Genomic DNA, 22,896 nt, shown 5'->3' on the forward strand with positions numbered 1-22,896 from the left:
TGCGATTTTAAACAACACACCGCTAATCTGACCGTGATAAAGACGTGCAGAATACTTTTTGAAAGTAATACAACAAATGCTTAGAAACAATTTTATTAAATATGTTTCGTCTCAAACTGTGTAAAAACAAGTGGAAACAATATTTTAGTAAGAAAAAAATGTTTTTACTATAGACCCTTTAACTCTCCTTAATATACAGGGTGCTTTGTGAGGGGTTGAAACTTGATAAAATGATGGTGAACACTTATTTTCATTTATAAAATTTTTTTCTATACCAACAAAATTATTTTTGTTATTACAGGTATAATATTAATCTAAATCCAAGTGTATATTTTTTTTCATTATTGGATGTGGCAACACAGTTGTTTGTAATCATAATATTTTATTCTATCCACGAACAGTTTGTTTATATACAAAACACGTATGAAAGACAGGCAGACGGTAAAGAAGTGAGATTGGACATATGCCTATACGATATTTCGGCTGGGGTTTTAGGAACCGTTGTTAAATAGATTTTAATATTAAATAGCTTATTATTTGCACAGAGGATGAGAATTTGCAATAGCGGCTAGTAAATTATGTGTTTATGATAATATTGCTAATTCATTTCTTCTTTCTAAAGTAGTTTAAATTATGTTTAAATATAAAGTTTAGTAGTTAAAATTAATAACAAATTATAAAAGATTTACATTGAAGATTGTAGATTTTCTCATCATTGTTTTTATTAATCAACATTAACGAGTTGTTCTGTCGTAAAGGATCCAGTAGTTTAATTAATTAATTAAATGTAATACAATGTTCCATGATCTTCCAGAATGTTCGCCACCAATTTCTAACATATCACAACTGTGACGGTCCATTAAGAAAGCCCCTAACCAATTGATACTGCGAGGTCAATATTATTATTGACCAGTGAAGTACTACAGTATTTATATTGTAGTATTACCAACCAACGATTCTTCATTGTTCCTAACAGTAAAATGTAAGTACTATTACTTACAAAATATCTACCGTCACCTAAATTATTAAAAGGAAATAAGGAACAGTGATTATTATATATTTATTTAGTAAGATATCAGTCCAAGTGATAGTTGCTCGGAATATTCTAGTTGATCTCAACTGAGTTGTTAAGCGGAAGTAGCCCGATACCCGTGGCAACTTTAGCTGCAGCTGGCTGAGGAATTTGCTGATTCTGCTGACTCCAGCCTGTGTCTGGCCAAGTTGTGTCGTTTCTAGACTCTGTTACGCCCAAGTAAATCGTTTGGGAGCAGCACCGTACGGAGTGTAGTCCGCCATTTTAATAAAAATTTGTAGCGAAAAAGTATGTGCGTGGAGTGAGTTGATCGCCGGTACTCGAACGTAACGCGTCGCTCCGTGTTTGCCCTTCCCTCTAAAATCTAAATTTTTTTAACCTACTGTTTCGCTGATGAATGATTAATATATTTTAAAAGTACAGTTTAGGGAATGTGAATGGTATCGTAATAATTATTAATGTGAAAGATTAAATTAAAATCAGATTTTTGCGGCCAACTAGTTTTCTGATTATCTAATTCCCAAGTCCCGTCTCGTCCGTTACAAGTGGTGTCAGGTGTGAAGGTGCGGTTCAAAAGTCCGTGATTAAATTGTTTCCACGTTTCTGCGAGTCCTACGGAGCTGAGAAACCCTGTGGAGATGGGACTGCGGATCATCAGCGATTCCAGTAAGTAAAAATAATCTATTACGCTTAACCTAAGCTAGCAATAATAATCAGCTAGCAGATTAATTAATAGTTCTTCTATTAAAAATTTATTTTGTATATTTTTAGAGGAAGGGCACAAATATTAATCAATTAGTTGAAATTTGAACATAATCTGGTAATATACTATCAATTTAAATTAAAGCATATTTGGAAAACGTATTTAAATTTGATAGTGATGCATTGATTTAGGCATCAGCTCAGACTATCATAAAGGCAGTGAAGCCTGACAGTCCACGTTAACTGCTACCTATTCTTAGTTAACAGTATTTTAACTATAACCCTAACTTGTTTAACATACAATAGAAGCTTTTAAACTAACCTAGTATTAGTATACACTAATATTAGAATAACCATACCTAGTGTGTTAAAGTGCGTTGGAAGCCGTCTGGGCGTCATTGAAAATGGCTGATAATTAATTATAATTGATTGATTGAATTTAATGTCAAATTAAAATAAATAGAATAATAATAACTTGAGACATCGACTCTTAAAAATATAGAGTCGCATTGTGGCTAATTTTCCATGTCAGGTCAAAAGACGCCAGCGCATTTGACATACTATAGAAATTAATTAATTATTGATTGTTTATTATTTATTATTGATTGCGATAGTATGAACTTACAACATAAGTAGTAGAATCAAAGGAAAATTAGAATTGAACGGTTACCGATTCAATAAGTGATAACTAGCTATTCTATGATAATTTCGGAATTTAATTCGATATTTTGAGCTAAGGACTTAGTCGAAATTTTTGGACTTTACTGATTACTGTAGGGTGCCTATGGCGGTGTGAGGAATAGCTTAGTGACTAATTCAATATTAAAACTTGTTATTGACTAAAAAGTTTATTCATAAATCAGGAACTAAATTTATCGAATTTTAAATTTAAAATATTAAACGCTACGTGGACTTAGGCGTATAACTGTGATGATTAGTTAGACATTTGAAGAGATATTGCGTGAGGGTTTGATTTAATGACGAGTAACTAAAAAAATTAATTGATTAATTGAACGTGACAATTTTTAAAATTATTTGAAGAGTTGAGTTAGTGTATGGAATTTTCATTTCCCCTTTGGAATTTAGTATTGGCATACACTATGAACGCGTATCTCTTGAAAAAGGAAGAGAATCAATATGAGTTGAAAATCCGCGGACAGCCAACTTCCGGTACGGCTGAGGATTTAAGAAAACGGCTGACGAAGTGTGTTAAGGCAGGTACGCCTATTGATCAGGCTGTCTTAGCTTCCTTAAATGTAGATGAGGAACTGGAGGCCTGTGAAGATAAATATAAGTCATTGGCTGCCTCCGCGAATGAATATGAGGGGGACTATACAGACACTGAAGGTCAGCGTCTTCAAGCCAGGATGTGGCATAACTATTTAAGGGCGGGACGTATACCAATAGGCGCATTAGGTGACAAAAGTATCGCAAAACGTCATGAGGTGTTAATGGATAAGACCAAAGAACTGTGTGACGCGGCCGAAGCCAAGAAAGACGCGGCAAACGTCGAAGCTGAAAATTCAACAGCCGAGCAGACCCCGCGGCCCAAAAATGCGGATGTGAAATCGCCTCCAGAGGCAACAAGCCACATCACCGTCGGTGCACTTGCTCGACAAATAGATTCAACCGTCGCGATCACACCGCAACAAAATTTTAACTTAACGTCATCCGCACATAGTAGAGGAGTGCCTGTGTATAAATGGGGCTTACAATTTGACGGCCAATCACAGAGCGTAGGGGCGTTTCTGCAGAGAGCAGAAGAACTGCGCAGAGCTCGAGGGGTCACCACAACCTAACTGTTTGATTCGGCAGTGGATTTGTTCACGGGACCTGCCCTAACGTGGTATCGATCCACGATAGGCCGTCTCAGAAACTGGGAACAGCTGTGTAGGGATATGGAACTGGTCTTCCAACATCCTGACCATGACATATACCTACAGCAAGAGATATTCAATCGAGTCCAAGCCGAAACGGAACCCATTGACTTATTTATCGCTGCGATGGAGGGGTTGTACAGTCGCTTGTCAACACCCGTAGTGGAAGAAGTAAAGCTTAGGCAAATATTGCATAACTTACATCCCCAGCTGCAAAACCGGCTTGCTCTTTTTGATGTTACCTCTCTTGAACAACTGAGAGTGATGGGTAGAAAGGCAGAAGCGGGACGCTTGAGGTCCATCACCACGCGTGCGGTAGCGTCTAACGTGGGTGTACTCGAACCAGACTTAGCATATCCTCCTCCTCCTCGCGGGCCGACTCGGGGCAATGCCCGTCCCACTCCTGAACGCAAGGTGTTCCAGGCAGCCAATACCTCAGATATTACATGTTTTAATTGCCATATGAAAGGCCACATCTCTCGGGACTGCAGGAATAAAAGAGAGGAGCGCTCTAGTCGAATAACGTGCTGGCGTTGCAACAAGGCAGGCCACATACAGAAAGATTGTAGAGTTCGACTAGACTCTAAAAGACCTCATTCGGGAAACGGGAGCGGGGTAAGTGGATCCACCGACATGAAGCCCCGGAATTAAAGGAAGCTGTTTCGCAGCTACCTACTAAGGTGAACCTAAATATGTGTACGACTCGTAAGAACTGCACTACTGAGAAGCAGGTCAGGACTGTCCCCGAGATTCGAGATGTGGTAGATGAACTTGTAGCCATCGGTAAGATAGAAGATGCAGAGGGAAAGGTCCTAATTGACACTGGAGCGCAGGTTTCCCTCGTAAAAAGAGGAGCCTCATCCGCTGAGCTCACCAAACCAGACGTAATTTTGAAAGGTATTTCTGGTAGGACATTGAAAACTTACGGGCGACAAGAGTTGACTTTAAAAATGAAACCGGGCGTTGAAGTGGTAGGAAATTTTGTAGTTGGGAACCTCCCTAAGGGATACCTAGCCGTACTTGGTTGCGATTTTTGGGCAAAGGAAACGGAGAAATAAATGTTGAACATGGTCTACTTCGGTTGTATGGTGGAGACATTTGGTTAAATCGGATAAAGAAAGGGGAGGCCGTGCCGGATCCTAACCGTTCCTCAGCTAGCTGTGCACCTCCAAAACAGCAACGCTATGTGTACTGCTGTAGCGATGTGAAAATTCCGCCCCGGTGTGAAAAGATTATCCAAGTGAAGACTAACCGATGTGCCACCGGTTCCGACGACTTAGAGGGAAAGGACGTGGTGATTGAACCCCCTGACTTTATCATGCACGGTGTTTATCTTGCTCGAACCCTGACAAAGGTAAAAGAAAACCGCTGTTGGGTCAAGACCGTAAACGCAAGTGCTGAGGAGTTAACTCTACCCAAGAACTTGAAGTTAGGAACGCTCGACAGAGATTTCGACCCAGTGGAGGGAGGAAATCCTGTGCGACAAAAACTACTAGTTTTAGCAGACAGTCATGGTCGTGGACTCCAGGAAATACTATCCGAAAGACTACCTAGAAATTTTGATGTAGAAGTCTTTTTCATGCCCAATGGAAAACTAAAACAAGTAACCTCGAAATTTGGTAGTACTATTGATACATTGACCGAGAACGACACGGTGATCTTGATGGGGGAACAAACGATGTTGACAAGTGTGCGCCTTACCCGTTAACCCTGAAACAAGCATTTGAAAATTTTCCGGTGAAGTGGAAAGCGAGAGTAACTGTTCTGTCGATATTTGACCGCTATGATCAAGACCTCAAATCCGAACTTGGAGATGCCAACGGAATTCTTAAATCCATCATTCAAAATTTAGCTAAAAATAGAGATAAAATTCAACAGGGTAGGATTGAATTTCTAGACCTCAAAGGAAAATTAAGCCATAACATGTACACAAAGCACGGGTTGCATCTGAACCAACAGGGTAAAGTGAAATTGGCCACTGTTGTGTGCGACATAGCACTTCATAGCTACAAAAGGCCACAGGCAAGAGTAGGCATGGTGAGTCGTTCTGACGAATCCGACTTAGCCAGGGCGCATATTGCCACACGTGGCACGGCCCGGGCAGCGCAGCACAGCACAGGGCAGCAGCGGCGAAAAATCTGCGTCGCACAGTTTACCTCGCATATTGGGAAGCAGTTATCATACAGCAGTTCAGTGTCTTGTGTGTTTGTTGATATAGTTTTGTTTTATTATAATAGTTTAACATAACAATAACAGTTACCTTGTTTACCTAGTTTATTACCTTGTTTAAAACCTTGTATGATGAGCATGTTGTCAAAATATTTGGATTTGAGTTCTGACTCAGATTCTGATGCCGACCTAGATTTATTATTACTACTTCATCAGAGAACAAGAAAGAACAAGCGTAGAAACAGTGACTACCTGAAAAAAAGAAGTTCTCATGGTGAATTTGTTCTGACAAAAGAGTTGTGTAGTGAAAGGTTTACGAACTATTTTCGTCTCAACAAAGCGGAATTCCAAGAAGTTCACAGCCTGGTCCAACCTCTTATTTCTTCCGAGGGATGTAATGCTCAAAAACCAATTGGGAGTGAAGAAAAACTAGCAGTATTTCTAAGGTAAGTTTTTATTTATAAGTATAATACCAATATGAAAACGTGTAAGTACAATGAAAAAATGGAAAAATCATATTGCCTTACTGTAATAATCTAAAAAAATTAGGCGTTAAAGGTATTGATAAAAGAGACCAGTGAAGACGTTGGCAAACTGGGGTTTTCAGGAGCGTAAGGCGAGGTCGACGTTGAACGATGTCCTAGAGCTGAAGAAGAGGTAGAAGTTTCCGGAGACAAGACGTTTGGAGAACGTGACCAGTTGTCATACGTTAACTGACGATCCTCATACATAGGCTGATGAACTTGATGCCGGGGCTGTTGTGGGGAATGGGTAGGTTTTTGAATGTTCAGCAAACGTGCTTCCTCGTCGGTTACTGACAGAAAGACATTCCTTCTCACAATATGCTGGGATGAAGGAGGCATTTTTTTTGTTAGCTCATACATCGACATGAAAAATAGATGTAAATCATCTGAAGGAGCTATTTTTTCATCCAGTTTTTTTCTTTCTTTAGCCCGCTCTGTTGCCCTCTGCTCACGCTGTTCAATAGCTTTTACTATTACGGTGTCAACTTCATGTTTTTTAAATTTCTTTTGTGGTCTTGATGGTGGTGGCGATAGATTATCTGTAGGTTCCTTTACAGACAAATCAACTGAGTTAACTCTTTCAACGTCGGCTGTGTCTGGCTGAGACTCTTCATCAACTATCCCGGTAATGTTATTTTCGACGTCCTGGTTCTCTTCTGCCTGCTGTGTTTCTGGTTGTCCTCGTAGTTGTGGTTCAGAGTTGGGGTCATCATTGGTAAAACTTGTTTCTCGATTTTCATTAACCATGTATTGCAACAAAAATTCCATTTGAGCTTGAAACCTCCATGGTTTAATATCTGTTGCTGCTGCACCACTTTTCATCATACGCTTTTGCCGGCGTAGAGCATCTCTATGGTTGTTCCTTAATTTCTTCCACATAGATTTTACCTCTTCAACTGAAAAAGAGAGAGAAAACTTAATACTTATTTTATTTATAACGATAAACAGGTAAGGGGATTCCACACTGGAAAATGACCATTTACCAAAAACAATTTTGTTGCATACGTTTGTTCCGCTAGGCTAAACCAGAACTATCTACTGGAACTATTAAGTTATCTATTGCATGAAAGTAGCATATATATTTTTTTGTTGTAGGTATCTGGATTCTGGTGACAGCTACAAAAGCATCGGCTACAGTTACCGGATGGGAGATAGAACAGTAGCTAACATTGTGAATGAGGTCTCCGTCGCAATATGGACAACTATGCAGCCGGATTATTTGCCACAACCTACATCAGAGACGTGGCTGTCGATTGCGTCTGATTTTAATTCAAGATGGAATTTTCCTCACTCTGTGGGGGCGATTGATGGGAAGCACATTGTTATAAAGAAACCAAACAAATCTGGATCATCATACTACAATTACAAACACACTTTCTCCATCGTCCTAATGGCAGCTGTTGACGCTACATCAAAATTCACTTTCATCGATGTAGGATCCATGGGGAGATTCAGTGACGCAGAGATCCAACAGAGATTCCATACTGTTAGAAATATAAGTCATTGGCATGTTATATGGCTCATTTAAAAAATTGACATCCTACACAAAGTAGGCCTATCCTCCATTGTTTTAGTTTTTATTTTATATAAAGCCTTTTTTGTACACAGAATTATAATTCTTTCATACAAATGTTTACAATAAAACTAAATTTTTGTGGTAAAGAATTTAATGTAGTAAAATAATTTCTGTTCCTGACATTTTATATCTCAAAATAACTAATTTTTACAACATTTTACAAGAATCGTGTATTTATTTCTAAATAATATTTATGTAAATGTATTTATCCCTATCCCAAAATATTAATAATATCACTGTAGTACAGAAAAGTTATTTATGTGATATATAAAACAGAAATTCGGTGTAGATAACCTGAAAATAATAAGATACATAGATTTTGTTAGGGTTAACTAATAACAAGTCCCTTACCATCTGCAATGTTGAGTTCTTTTGCGATTTTCCCCCAGATTTCTTGCTTGTATTTAGTCTTCATATATTTTCCATCGGTATCATACAAAACTGGATAAACACGCACCATTTCAATTAACTTTTCCTCTTGACATTCCATTGCAAAACAGTTGCGTAAGACGGCGCAGGTTAACAATGTGAAGCAGTTTCTGTGTCTCGACCACAAGTGCGGACAGTCGACGTGCGGGACTACAATGCCCTGCCTTGCCCTGCGCCACAATATGCGCGCTCTCTAGCGAACACGTGCTTTACAAAAACTGCCCCGCCCTGTGCTGCGCTGCGCTGCTCAGACTGCGTCTCAATATGCGGGGCGCCTTAGAGGCGTGCTTGGACGAGAAGCTTAGGCATCTGCCAAGTCACGAGCGAGACCTTGTGAAGTCCACTCTCATGGAATTCAAAAATGTTCTTGCTCACAGTGAAGACCAACCCCTGGGTTGTACTTCGGCAGTGACACATGTCATACGAACCGGGAATGCAGCCCCTATTTACAAAAAAGCGTATCGCGTACCATACCATCAGAAGGTCACACTTGACGAATTAGTTAAAGATCAACTAAACAAAGGTATCATTGTTCCTAGTCAGAGCGAGTGGGCATCGCCTGTAGTACTTGTGCCTAAGAAATCTCCCGACGGTACCCCTAAATTAAGGTTTTGTGTCGACTACAGAGGACTTAATGCGGTGACCACCCCTGACGTGTACCCCCTCCCGAACATCACAGAAACACTGGACTCACTTGGCGCGTGCCAGATGTTCACGACGTTAGATCTCCGGTCTGGGTATCACCAGATTCGAGTTGAGGAAGATAACCGACCAAAAACAGCATTCAATGTCCCCGGCGGACATTATGAGTATCAGCGTATGCCATTTGGACTAAACACCGCTCCGGCTACTTTCCAAAGACTAATGGACTCAGTGTTAATGGGCTTGAAAGGTGAGAAATGCCTTGTCTACTTGGATGACATAATTTTGTTTTCCAGGGACTTGCCTTCACACCTGGAAGCCCTTCGTGAAGTGCTATCGAAATTACAAAATGTGAACCTGACAGTACAACTTAGTAAATGTAATTTTGTGGTCAATGAAGTCAGCTATCTTGGTCATGTAATCACTAAGAAAGGTGTTGAACCAGATCCTGGAAAGGTATCGGCTGTAAGGGACTTCCCTGTGCCCACTACGGTGAAGGACGTGCGCTCTTTCCTAGGCTTGGCTGGCTATTATCGGCGTTTTATTGACGGTTTTGCCACCATTGGACGTCCACTATTCGAGTTGACCAAACAGGATAGCGAATTTGTGTGGACACCAGAATGTCAGGAGGCTTTTGAGCTCTTAAAGACAAAACTAATATCTGCTCCTGTGTTGATATACCCTGACTTTACCAAGCCGTTCATATTAGCGACAGACGCGAGTACTGTTGCCTTAGGAGCAGTCCTCTCACAGGAGATGGATGGCCGGGAACACCCCGTAGCGTACTGTTCTAGAACATTATTCCCAGCCGAGAAGAACTACTCGACAACCGAGCGCGAATTACTTAGTCTAGTCTGGAGTACAAAATATTTCAGATGCTACTTGTTGGGGCGTCCTTTCAAAGTAATCACCGATCACTCCGCTCTAAAGTGGATGATGTCGCTTAAGGACCCTAGCAGTAGGCTGATGAGATGGTCGTTGCGACTAGCTGAGTTTGATTTCACGGTAGAACATAAAGCCGGAAAAAAACACACTAACGCGGATGGGCTAAGTCGCGCAGTGCGAGCGGTTAAACAGGAAGTGCTCCCTGTCGTTGACCTTGAGTTAATTAGAATACGTCAACGCGAAGATCCCGTAGTTCAGGGTTTGAGACAAGCCAAGAACTTCCGGATGAGCCCGGAGAAGGTCCTGTACCGTTTGAGCTCGGGTGAAAAGAAAATTGTAGTACCAACTTCCTTAGTCCAGGAGATAATTAGGATCAATCATGATTTGCCCACAGCCGGACACGCCGGAGTGGCAAAAACACTAGACCGGGTGAAACAGAAGTTCTGGTGGAGAGGTATGGAAAGAGACGTTATGAATTACGTCAGGACATGTCGTAGCTGTAGCCAACGAACGAATTACGGTAAAGCGAAAGCGCCCCTGGGTGACGTCTTCAACGAACCCCAGGAGCCCTTCGAAGTGATAGCGGCAGATTTAGTTGGTCCTCTGCCCATTAGCGAATCCCGCAACGTTTATATTCTCAGTGTTATGGATCACTTCTCCAGATACTGTGAGTTTGTTCCACTGCCAGATCAGACCACCGAAAGTGTTGCTCGAGCACTAGTGCAGAGGGTGATAACCAAGTTTGGCGTGCCAAAGGCCTTAGTTACCGATCAAGGAGCTAACTTTACATCCGGCTTAATTAAAGACTTATGCAAATTTCTGCACGTTCGAAAAATCCAAACTACTGGTTTTCATCCTCAGAGTAATGGCAGACTGGAGCGGGTCCATTCCACTGTGATGAGAATGTTGAGTCATTTTGTTAACCGGAACCAGACCAATTGGGATGAATACTTGCCTTATGTCACCATGGCCTATAACTCCCAATCTCATGAGAGTACTGGGTATTCTCCGTATGAGTTAATCTTTGGTCGGAAAATGGAGGTTCCTATGGAAGCGGATCTGAAGATTACGGATGAGACAGATATATATGACAATCATATCGAAGCCCTCCGGGAGAAACTACAGGAAGCTTACAAGGAAACTGCAGTGCTTAAAGCCAGAGCCCGAGGCCGTAATGAAAGTCAGTATAATAAGAAAGCTAAATCAACCGAATTCCGTGAAGGGCAGTTTGTATTATTGCATGTACCCAGTATAGGACGTCATCGTGTAAAGAAATTATCAAAACTATGGAAAGGACCATATCCCATAGTTAGAGTGGTATCACCTCTAAATGTTGTTCTTCGAATACGAAAGCGAGAGGTCGTCGTGCACGTGAACCGTATCAAACCTTACAAGGAACGTCCGCGTCTTTCGACCGCGCAGAAAGAAAAGCAAAACGAGAATAGTTCCAGTGACGAAGAGGTAGATGATAGTGGTCTGCAGAACTTAAACGGAGGTGTAAAGGGTGACGGTGAAACCCAAGCCCCGGTAGCAGTAGCCGGGCCTGCAAGTATCGGACGCCCGAAACGGAGTAAGAAAGAACCCGCGAGATGGGGTGACTTTGTTAGACTTTTGAAGAGCTCTGGAATAGTTGGGGAATAGTGCTCGCTACATAGCCTGGGAAATGGTGGATATCGAATTTGATAGTGTCACATGAAATCATAGATGTTCTGTTGTAGGCCTTTTAGGCGTTTTGTTGATCCTGGAAGGTGTCCTCTGCTTCCACCAGGGTGTCATATTCGAGAAAGAAGGGGACGTTTTACTTACAGACAGCTACTGGACTGTGGTGCTCCAGTACAACCTGACAGGAGTGGAAGAGGAAAACAGAAATCTAAGTATAATCTTGGTAAAGGTAAGAGGTCAGTATGATGAGTTTTTCCAAAATCTTCTCTCGCAAAACAACACCTTACATACTATAGTGCATGACCTTGAAACCAGTTTCAGATACGAATATTATGGACTACAAAAGATGGTGACCGACTACGTTGGCAAAACGAGTGACTTGGTCACTCTGCTGCCGCGTACCCAAAAGAAGCGCGGTCTGTTTGATGCCGGTGGTCATGTACTAAAATTCTTGTTTGGAACTGTAATCGATAGCGATTTGGAAGTTATGAATAGTAAGATAGATGATGCCAATATAAGGAATGATGAAATATATCATGACACAAAAGATCAATTAACTGTCTTAGATAACATGCACTTAGAAATTTTAAACCATTCGAGGGTAATAAATAAAATGATTTACATCTTGAAAGCGTATCACCAAGTGATGCATGACAACATGGCTCAAAACTAAAGAACAGAATCCGTTTTCTCAAGTTTGTTTAATACTCTTTTCCAATACTTAAAATTAAGTTGTGCCTTGTCAGAAATTAAAGATGCCATTAACCTTGCTGTACAAAGAATGAATCAAGTTCACCAAGCTGTAGAGGACTTGGCTGCTAATAGGATGACTAGCAACCTATTACCCCCTCATCAGTTCCTAGAGGTCCTGAAATCTGTAAAACAGGTTATACCACCACCTGCAAAATTATTCTTAGACGTTAAGTTAGAAAACCTCCATAGCTTCTATAAATTTGCAATAATCAAATCGTATGCTACGGAAACACAGCTTAGAGTACTCATTAGGCTCCCCTTGAAAAATGATAACCAAGTGTATGAAGTTTTCAATGTATTAACTTATCCTGTTTTTGACCCTTCTCTAAAAAGATGGGTGAAGTGGGAAGTAGACGACCAAAAATTAATAGTTAGCAAAGACAGACAAACCTATACCGTTTATTCATCTGACCATTACCGAAGTGAGTGTAGTTTCGGCCCTTTAACAGTGTGTCCTCTGTCGGAAGTATTATTTAATGTACACCAACAACCAAATTGTCCAATTGAACTTTTGCTGAAAGAGAAGATTACGTTGTGCACTAGAAAGTTGATATCCGGCCTGAAATCCCCAGTCCTAATTAGAACTCCAACCCGATGTATCTATACTACCTCGGGTGAAGCCAAAGTAGTATTGAATTGCTTTAGACGGGATGCTGGTCTAAACGTTAGTACAACCATTCTGAAAGGGGTGGGTGAAATTCCGAATCGGGATCGATGTGACCTGATTGCAGACGGGTACAGGATGCCTGCCCGATTCTTCGGCAGCTCCTGGCACTCGAGCGATTTTGGAAAGATAACTTTTCCTGAAGTAGATGGGATATATAGTAAAGAAGAAACCGAACTGTTGAATCAGGACGTGAATGATACTTTGAAGGTCCTCCAAGCCTTGGATGACCAATTTGGCACTCTAAGCGTAAAGGAGTATTCTTTAGAGAGTACTTTCCAGCACCTCAGAGTCAATCGTTTTAAGCATCGTATAGTTAAGCAGGTCATATTGAGTGGATCTACGATTACTGTGTTATTAATTGTTGTTTTTATCTGTTTGAGATATCGAGTACGAGTTGCCAATCTGCTCCGTGCCAGCCTGAGAGGTAACCGACGACACCCCGAATCTACCCGGACCGATGCGGAACTCAGAGACCTTGGGAAGTCGATTGTCCCAGATGAGCAGACCGTTAGAGAGAGTAACCAACCAGAACGAGAGTGTGTGCCAGGAGGATCTGGTATTATCGCATAACCGAAATCCAAGCTTGGTGTGTACTAGCCGTTACGTATGTGCCAGACGTATGACGATCCTACGGACGTAAGTGAATTCTAATATTGTGTTGAGCTCAATCTGAATGAGGAACTTTCGACAGTGTTTCGAGATTGACGTGTCTCCGTGTGAACTTACAAGGGTCGACCCATGGTGCACTTATCATAGGCCTTGAACAGGAAAATCGAAGTTTTCTAATATTGGGACCATTTACAGGGGTTTAGTTAGTAAGTAACAAGATCTTGCCATGTTTCGTCATAGTATAACTTTTGTAACATTGTAAAAGTTTAACGTTGTATTATTAATTTGTAACGAGTAGTCGTAGGGTTTCATTGGAGGCTGGTAAGGGAGAATTTTTCATAAATTAATATTATGATCAATATCCAATGAGTGATATCTGGTGTCCACAGAAAGGTAAAGCCGGCATCCCCTCCCCCTTATACCCATTCCTATCGCTTCCCAATACTGGACTGTGGATGCCTAAAGAAAATAAATTATTAATACATGATGAGCACACAGCAATTAAGACTGTGGTGAATGCCTTGCTGTGGGATCTCCCGGGCCCCATCAGCAAGACAACTGCTGTACCGTTGCCAGCCCTACCAAGATGTTACGCAAGCACTTTTAATATTATTTTAAACTAGCTCACGAATAATACTCAAACTCCAATAGTATATAGATAATTTTTTAAGGAAACTATAGGTTGTAATTCGTGAATTTTTGCTGTTCAAGTGAGCTAAATAGTACTTGCTGTTTTAATGTGTTGCTATGTTAATCGTATGCATGCCTCTAAATTTAGTTTTCAAAATGCTAGATTAAGAAAATATCAAGTGAACACTGTTTGGCACTGCTAGGTGTATGGCAATGCCAACGACTTTAGGTTCTGTTATAAGGATTCTAGTTGCCTCGTTTTTGGCTATTAATGGCAGTATATATGTCAATTTGTATATTGGTATTTTTTTTAACTTAAAATGTGTATTCTCGTTTTAGTAGTAAGACCTTGTGACTTAACAACTGTTCCAATTTTAAAGGGGTGACTGACCTACGGCGGCCCCGAGTGAAAGCCCATGCGGCCTCACCTATACTGGGCAAGTAGCGGTTAAAATTTCCTAATCGACACACTTAAATACCTTTTTTGTAATAATTGGATCTTAGCAATCCACTGTGGTGTGCTCGACCAAAAAAAGGAGTAGGAAACTAAAATTAACGATCTCCTCCTTCTCCATAATCCCACAAATAGTTGTTGTGTCACTAAGGGTTGTTGTTTAAAGCATGTTTGGTTGCCTAGTGTTAGAGTGTCTTTCTTGTTGTGAGCGTATTAATTATAGATGTCACTATTCAACAACCATGTTACTTTAATTATTATGTTAAATTTTATTTCATTTTCTGAAACAAAATTTGTTATTGCTGAGTATGTTAGTCGACCTTAAATTTTGAAGTTTATTTTTGAATTAATGAAGCTTTTGTTTTATTGACTTTCTGTGAAGGAAGGGGCACACTTGAGCGACGTATGTTTGCAAGTTTCCATCGATTTTAGCAAGATATATTAGTACAAATTTAACTTCGAAAGAGAGTCCAGATAAGGACATCCAACATTTTTTCATTTTTTTCTATTTCAATATCTAAATACCAGTTGAGATTAGCTGAAACATATTCCTGAATCAATTAAAAAAAAAAAAAACAAGGGACACCTGTAGAACATTGGACTTACTGTTTTATGATACCTCATGCTGAGGACAGCATGGTCTAAGGGTGAGGGGTGTGTGACGGCCCATTAAGAAAGCCCCTAACCAATTGATACTGCGAGGTCAATATTATTATTGACCAGTGAAGTACTACAGTATTTATATTGTAGTATTACCAACTAACGATTCTTCATTGTTCCTAACAGTAAAATGTAAGTACTATTACTTACAAAATATCTACCGTCACCTAAATTATAAAAGGAAATAAGGAACAGTGATTATTATATATTTATTTAGTAAGATATCAGTCCAAGTGATAGTTGCTCGGAATATTCTAGTTGATCTCAACTGAGTTGTTAAGCGGAAGTAGCCCGATACCCGTGGCAGCTTTAGCTGCAGCTGGCTGAGGAATTTGCTGATTCTGCTGACTCCAGCCTGTGTCTGGCCAAGTTGTGTCGTTTCTAGACTCTGTTACGCCCAAGTAAATCGTTTGGGAGCAGCACCGTACGGAGTCTAGTCCGCCATTTTAATAAAAATTTGTAGCGAAAAAGTATGTGCGTGGAGTGAGTTGATCGCCGGTACTCGAACGTAACGCGTCGCTCCGTGTTTGCCCTTCCCTCTAAAATCTAAATTGTTTTAACCTACTGTTTCGCTGATGAATGATTAATATATTTTAAAAGTACAGTTTAGGGAATGTGAATGGTATCGTAATAATTATTAATGTGAAAGATTAAATTAAAATCAGATTTTTGCGGCCAACTAGTTTTCTGATTATCTAATTCCCAAGTCCCGTCTCGTCCGTTACACAACCATATAGTAGTACACTACTTACCTCTAAATGTAAAGTTTCCACCGGAGTGCGAACGATAAGATCTATTAATCCGCACCACTTCGGAGACATAGTAACGAATACAGTTATAAAACTGGTGGAAAAACCTTGAATAATCGTCCACATTTTACTGTATCGTTAAGAAAAACGTCTTCATCCAGTAAGAAAAATGCAGGGTATAAATGCTACAAACAATTAACTGATGATTTTCAATACAACATAGTGACCTTTAGATTTAAAAATAACCAGAAGAAATATTCTTTTATAAGAATTGTCATGGAACCTTGACAATAAAGCGAAAGACAATAATGCAAGCCAACGGTGATTAATAAGCATCTTAGTTTTTATTATAGTAAAAACTAAGGTGTATTATATGATGTTATGTGATTCTCTTAGTTTAGGGGCTCAGATCCATAGTTAAGGATAATACGACAGCTGATTTGATGTGCGCTGTAATGAACCGCAGTTCACCTCCTTCCAGGTAATTCAATCATGAATAGTTCTTATCTTCCATGACAGAAACCTTTGTAACCAGATAATGGAAGCTTTAGTACAAAATGTTTACGTATACCTAAATGAATATTCTAGTGATTTGGCACTTGATCTCGACTATTCGTGGCATAAACTGGGCTACATATCCCTGAATGGATTCGTTTATCTTTTCTAAGTTTATTTATCGCGGGTCTTAGATGTTGAAGACTTTTTAGTACTACTTATCACCTGATAGAATAAAAATGCAGCATCTAGGCATGTTTGTTGGCAAACATCTGGAAGCAGTTGTATGTTGGAAGTTACTGGTGAAGTGAACATGTTGAGTCGATCACCACTAACTATGATGTCCGATGCTGGTGATTCGAAAGCGTACAGTGAATTTTGTAGTGCTATGCATTATATGATGATGTTGAAACTAGAAAAACTGAATGTGGTCAAAACAAAACTCTACTAAATGGACGAAACAGACGGGGTTGGAGATCTCTAAAGTCATAGTTATAAATACTTGGTAATGCAAAATGTACTTATAAATTAAAATATAGCAAATAAAACCTAAAAGTGCCACTTTTAGATCTTAAACTAAAAGTATTACTTGTCACTTTGCTGCCAAAATAGAATAGTGAATTACTACAATAATAGGAGTTGGGTCTGGTAGTTCAAATGTTCTTTAGAATGTTTCCTACGAACATAAGGACTTAAAGCACTTTAAAATGACTTCGATTAACGTTGACGTTAACTAATACAGCTGCGTCACCTAATTGGTTGATCATTGCAGCTGTAGTTACAAAAAGGAAGATTTAGATCAAAGTAATGCTCGAAGAAGAATCATTCTACTCGTGAACTCGTCTAAAACACGGGATTAATCATATTATCAAGAAACTTATAAACACGACAACGTGGTCTCGTCAGTATGACATCACCACAGCTTAATTTGTATTAATCTGGCAAATAAAACGTAATCATAGGTAAGTTACGTTATTATTTACAAATTACTTTAAAGTTCATTCAAAATAAATGTTTCACATTAAAGGGCTAATTTATAATAAGAAAATTTTAAATTTTACTTACGAATAAGGCACGCGAGTTTGTAACCGGCGAGCTGTCGAACCACGGTTGAGACAAATACAACCGTTACTATCAGATGGAAGTAAAGGTGGTGGAAAACACGGACTAATAAATACATCAATCCTTCAGATACAATAATATTAATAACTAGTCATATTGAGACATTTATCTTCTGCCAACGTCATGAAGCTGCAGTCTGGGTAAAGTATTTTAGTTCACAGTGATCGAATGAGAAATCAAAGCACTCGCTTTGCCTAAATACAGAAAATACCTGGCGTAAGTATCACTAAGCGATTCAGAAAAATTTTAACTAATAACCACAATCATTATTTCCATTAAAAGTTTTAATTATCCATATAAAACCAGTGTTAAAATCTTTAACGCACAGTCTTTTATCATAAATATTTTTAAGGTAAAACTCGTAACGTAAAATAGTAATTAAGCAACGATGAAATTCTGTACACTTTTGTACCGAAAAATAACTTTGCCCTAGAAAGAAAACATATACATATCTAGAATTCATAATCATATATAGGCCATAAAGTGTTTACCTCTACAATTTTTTATCTAATTCTGGTTTAAAATATTACTGCTTGTATAGTTGGTTTTGCTCTCCTACCCCAATAAAAAGATATATACACATGTTTGCTTGAGAATAGTATACCGATTAATAAAATTTACTTATGGCGATTGTCACCTACTCCCTGAACCACTATAAAAATGCTCTTCCACTTGCAAGGAAACTAACCACTGTCATACACATCGTGTGTAAAAATTTACAGCTTTGTTTATCACGGTGGGTTTTATGTAATATTTAGTGTTTAAATAATATCTATAAAGCAATCAATGGTTTAGCTTTGTCAAAACTTTGCAGTATGTACAATGGTTCGATAGTAATTTTTTATTTACCAACTGCATTACATTACTGAACAAACACTTTATGCTTAATAATTTTAATATTGTATATGAGATTGCGTGAATAAAATATTTTTAATTGTGTTTGGATATTCGAATATTTGTATATTGCGGGTGTTTGTATGTTTGATACTCAATCATGCTAAATCTAATGGAAAGAGTTGAATAATACTTGGCATTATATTGATTATAATTAAGAGAGACACATATGCAATGTTTTATTCTAAAAGAAATATTTTTAAATATTATTCCCGAATGTTGTACTTACATAAAAATACAACATATCTGTCCTTCGGTGCCTCAAATAGTTATGGCAGTACTACCATTTATCTTGTGCAGGAAATGGATGCATGGACAAATTAAAATCATTTTTAATTATTAAAAATTTTAGAAATTAGTTTATTTCGACACTGCTGTAAATCATATATTTAGGGTAGAGGAATAAACGGAGGGAGTCGAAACTCCCCCGATTCAACGTTTTCAATGATTTAACGAATCATTCGCTCTTTGACTACAATTCGTAGGAACAAACAAGCGCAGTACCATTGATCACAAAAGTAATTACAAAGCAATGCATCAGACACAAAGTTCAATGTATGAGGGCAGAAAACCACAATGGGCAGTTTTACAATAAAGAGACATACGATTCTGATTAGGTATACAAAATTGTACATAACACCTTTACAGGACCAAGAAAATATGATGGTACAGCAAACGGAGATCGGAGAGCAAGGAAATTCAGTGCATTTATTGCAGAAGGTGTGCATATAATTCTGATGAACGAATACCGAGGATAGATGCAAAAACAGAGAGCTGCATGGCTGCAAAGTAGGCGAAAGACGCATTTTCCACTGCATGCTAGACGCTCAACTATAGAGATAGAAATATAGTTCTTTCGAACTAGTGCTCCTACAACCAAAAAGCCTGAAGTAAGAGCCTATCGCAGTTTTGTTTACCCACTGATCCTTTTAACGACAAAAACTACCTAGATGAAGAGCTTCAAAATATTGATCTATAAATTCAGTAAATAATCAAAACTGGATCAGAAAATTGTATCATGGATGGTATAATGTAAGTTCCATCAATTATCGCAAGAGTTTCTGTTATGCTATTTAAAGATTATATGCCTATGATGGTCTCAGTTGCCTAGAAAGAAATTGCGCATGGAAACCATGGGTAACTGCTAGCATTTCTCAACATTTGCTGAAAGAAACCAAGAAGTTCATCTGAAAGTTTTCAAAGTTGTTTTAGTTTTTATACTTGAATTTTGTTTCTCGAATGTTATTATTTTTTTATTAAAAAGTATTACCAATTTATTTAAATTTATTTTCTTAAATAAAACTCTTTCTCTAATATTTTTTTAGAATAGCAGAGTTGGTCGTAATGTCCTGAAGATGAGCACTTATCAATCCTGTTTAGCAAATGTTTGTTATATACAATAGGAAACACTACTTGTTTATACATTTGTTGCTTGAGAATTATTGGTATTATCTTCTAACTGGTCTTTTAGATGTACGCTGATTCTTCCAGTTATAACAAGAGAAATACATGTTTTACTTAATCAGTAAAATACAATCTTATTCCATCGAATTAAATGAGTCCAAGGTAAATTGATTATAAGAAAATTTGGTTCGTAGGGAATACTACACCAAATCATCATTTTAAAAAACTATTGTTACTACGGAGCTTTTTTTGAACAACATTTTATTGGAAGTTCATCATTTAGTTATGTCAGTAAAATATTAAATATTCTGACATATTGGTGGACATTATCGATTAGCACGCGACGAAGATAGGACGGGAATAACAGTACGTATTACAAAAATGCTTTCTGATACAACTGCTGATAAGGAGGGTTCACACTTTCACTAACAACCAAGCCACAATCATACAGACAATCAAGTAATAATTACCACAGGGGCAAAGTATTGGGTCTGTTTCTCAATATAGCAGATGGCAATGATACTCACTTGTCTAAAAAGGAATTAAACAATTGTTATTACCATTGCTAAAATTTATAGAAATGTTCGCATATTTTTACTCTATTTACGGTAATATTTATTTAATTTAATGGAATGTTTCTGTTATGTCTTCACTGTTGCTGTTGTTGCTGTTCAGTTATTGTTATAGTTTTGCATAGATATATTTATTGTTAGTTATATTGTTGACGATATGTCAGTTTTTTGTTGTTGCGGTAATTATCTTTACTAGCTACTATTGTAATTGTTATTTTAAGCCCATCCAATGCTATAGACTTTAAATAGAAACAATAAGTAAAAAATAATAAAATAGTTTAATACATAAAAATATATTTAGATTGTATAACACATAACGTTGTGTATTGAACTCTGCTGACAAGTTGTTTAACTTAGCAGAACCGTTAATGTATAAATGATGCATAAATAAATAATAAATAAATAAAAAAAACTAGTTTAATGTTCTTAAGTTATATTGCGTTCGTCTAGGAAACGAAAAGAGCACAGCAAATATCAATATTATAAATAATTTATTAGGATAAAACTAGATCATTAATATGTTTATTACAATTTTAAACAATAATAACTACTAAAATGGCTGGAAACATAATAACTGTTTTAGATTTTTAATTAGGTTTACTCACTGGACCTGCAAGCTATAACACAATTGCTTGCAAAGTAAAGCTCCTCTATTGATACTGATTGCGAGCAAAGTAGTTTATTAGTTAACGATTCCATTGTCATCATACGATATACTATGAAAAAGAAGACACACTTCTTAAGTCAAAGTGAGGAGAGCAGAAACAGAGATGGAAGTAAGGAGTGTAAAAACTATTGGTTATTATTGCTTACAAAATCATGTACAACACAACATAAAGTTTGTATTTTAAATATTTGCAGAATACTAGGTAAAAGAGTGATTTTATTAAGACTTTTGTAAACACATTATTGTAGATCATGTTGTTATAAATAATTACTGGTCATATTTTGTAATTGGAATTATATTCACTTATTCTAAGGAACTCTAGTAGGAGAAGGAATCTGCTATGAACTATTTTATTATAATACTAGCAAAATGATATTCTTTTAAGATTTTCATAATTTTAATATAATATATTACATGCAGAAAATACAGTAAATCTTTGTTCCTATCATCATATTGTACGTAATAATAAATGTTTATTGTAACTGTCATTATAATTGCCAGAGAAAGAGCTGAATTGACAAGATTAGTGATATAGCTCAACAGCCTGTGAGGAAACTACCAATAGTGTACTTCAATTTAGGCTCAATCCCATTCGGATATTGCATATTCAGAAGTTGATTCGTATGCTAACAATGTGTTTTCTTTGTGCCCTTTATTATGTTTCTAATTTAATGAATGTTACTCTTGCACTAATTTTTGCAATTTATTTATATATAATTTCAATAAACATTGAATCACAAAAAGTACTTGGTCCGCCGGGACTCGAATCCGGATCTCTCACTTGGCGGGTGAATGTGCTACCATTACATATGAATTTATATTCACTATGAAAATTGTATGAATCACAGTAATACTCAGTTACGTTTGGAGCTGCCATTTCGTGTAGAGTGGACCAATTCAAATTATTTTAGTGTATTCTTTATTGACTAATCGAGACCTTTAAAATGATATTTTACCAGGCATAAATGCTATCTGAAAATTTTGATTTATCCCCACCCCCTTTCCCCTGAGGGTTAACAATTTGAAAACTATCACCATGAGTGTAACACTTTGTATCTAGTATGAATACCGCAAACAGATTTCACATATCTAAAATAATAAACAAATTAAGGGAGGTGTAACTAACTTCTCAACATTAAACGTATGGGGCTGCCATTTCTTGTAGAATGGTCCTATTTCACTTTAAGTGTGTTTGTTATTGAATAACCAAGGGCATTAAAATAATATGTTACAAGACAATAGGTGCTATTAGAAAATTTTGAGTTAAGAAAACTGATTTCTAGTAGTATGATAGTATGGTTTGAATTCGTCTCTACTAATAATTATAGCAATAGTTTGATAATAATACTGTTATACCTATTTGCAACACACTATGCGAGAACGAAATTTGAACATGGAGATAAACATTTCTGGAATGAGTATGTTTTAATATGAAGTATTTCAAAATTTAAATGCGTATTGTTTTATATATATATATATTCTGATAGCTGAGACACGTGCTAAATTTCATATTAATCTGCCACTATATTAAGAGTGATTCAGTATCGGGCATACAATATTTCAACATAAAAATATCCAATTGTCATTCTTCACAAACTTTAACATTTTTAATATTATAATGATAACATAGAGAGTTTTTTTCACAACTCAGAGTTTTACTGCTAACTAGTCCGATCTCCCGATTAACGAGATGGTCGCAGTAAAGCTGACTAAACAGAGCA

Source organism: Homalodisca vitripennis, chromosome 2 (assembly GCF_021130785.1).
Source record: "Homalodisca vitripennis isolate AUS2020 chromosome 2, UT_GWSS_2.1, whole genome shotgun sequence".
Classification (NCBI taxonomy): Eukaryota; Metazoa; Arthropoda; class Insecta; order Hemiptera; family Cicadellidae; genus Homalodisca; species Homalodisca vitripennis.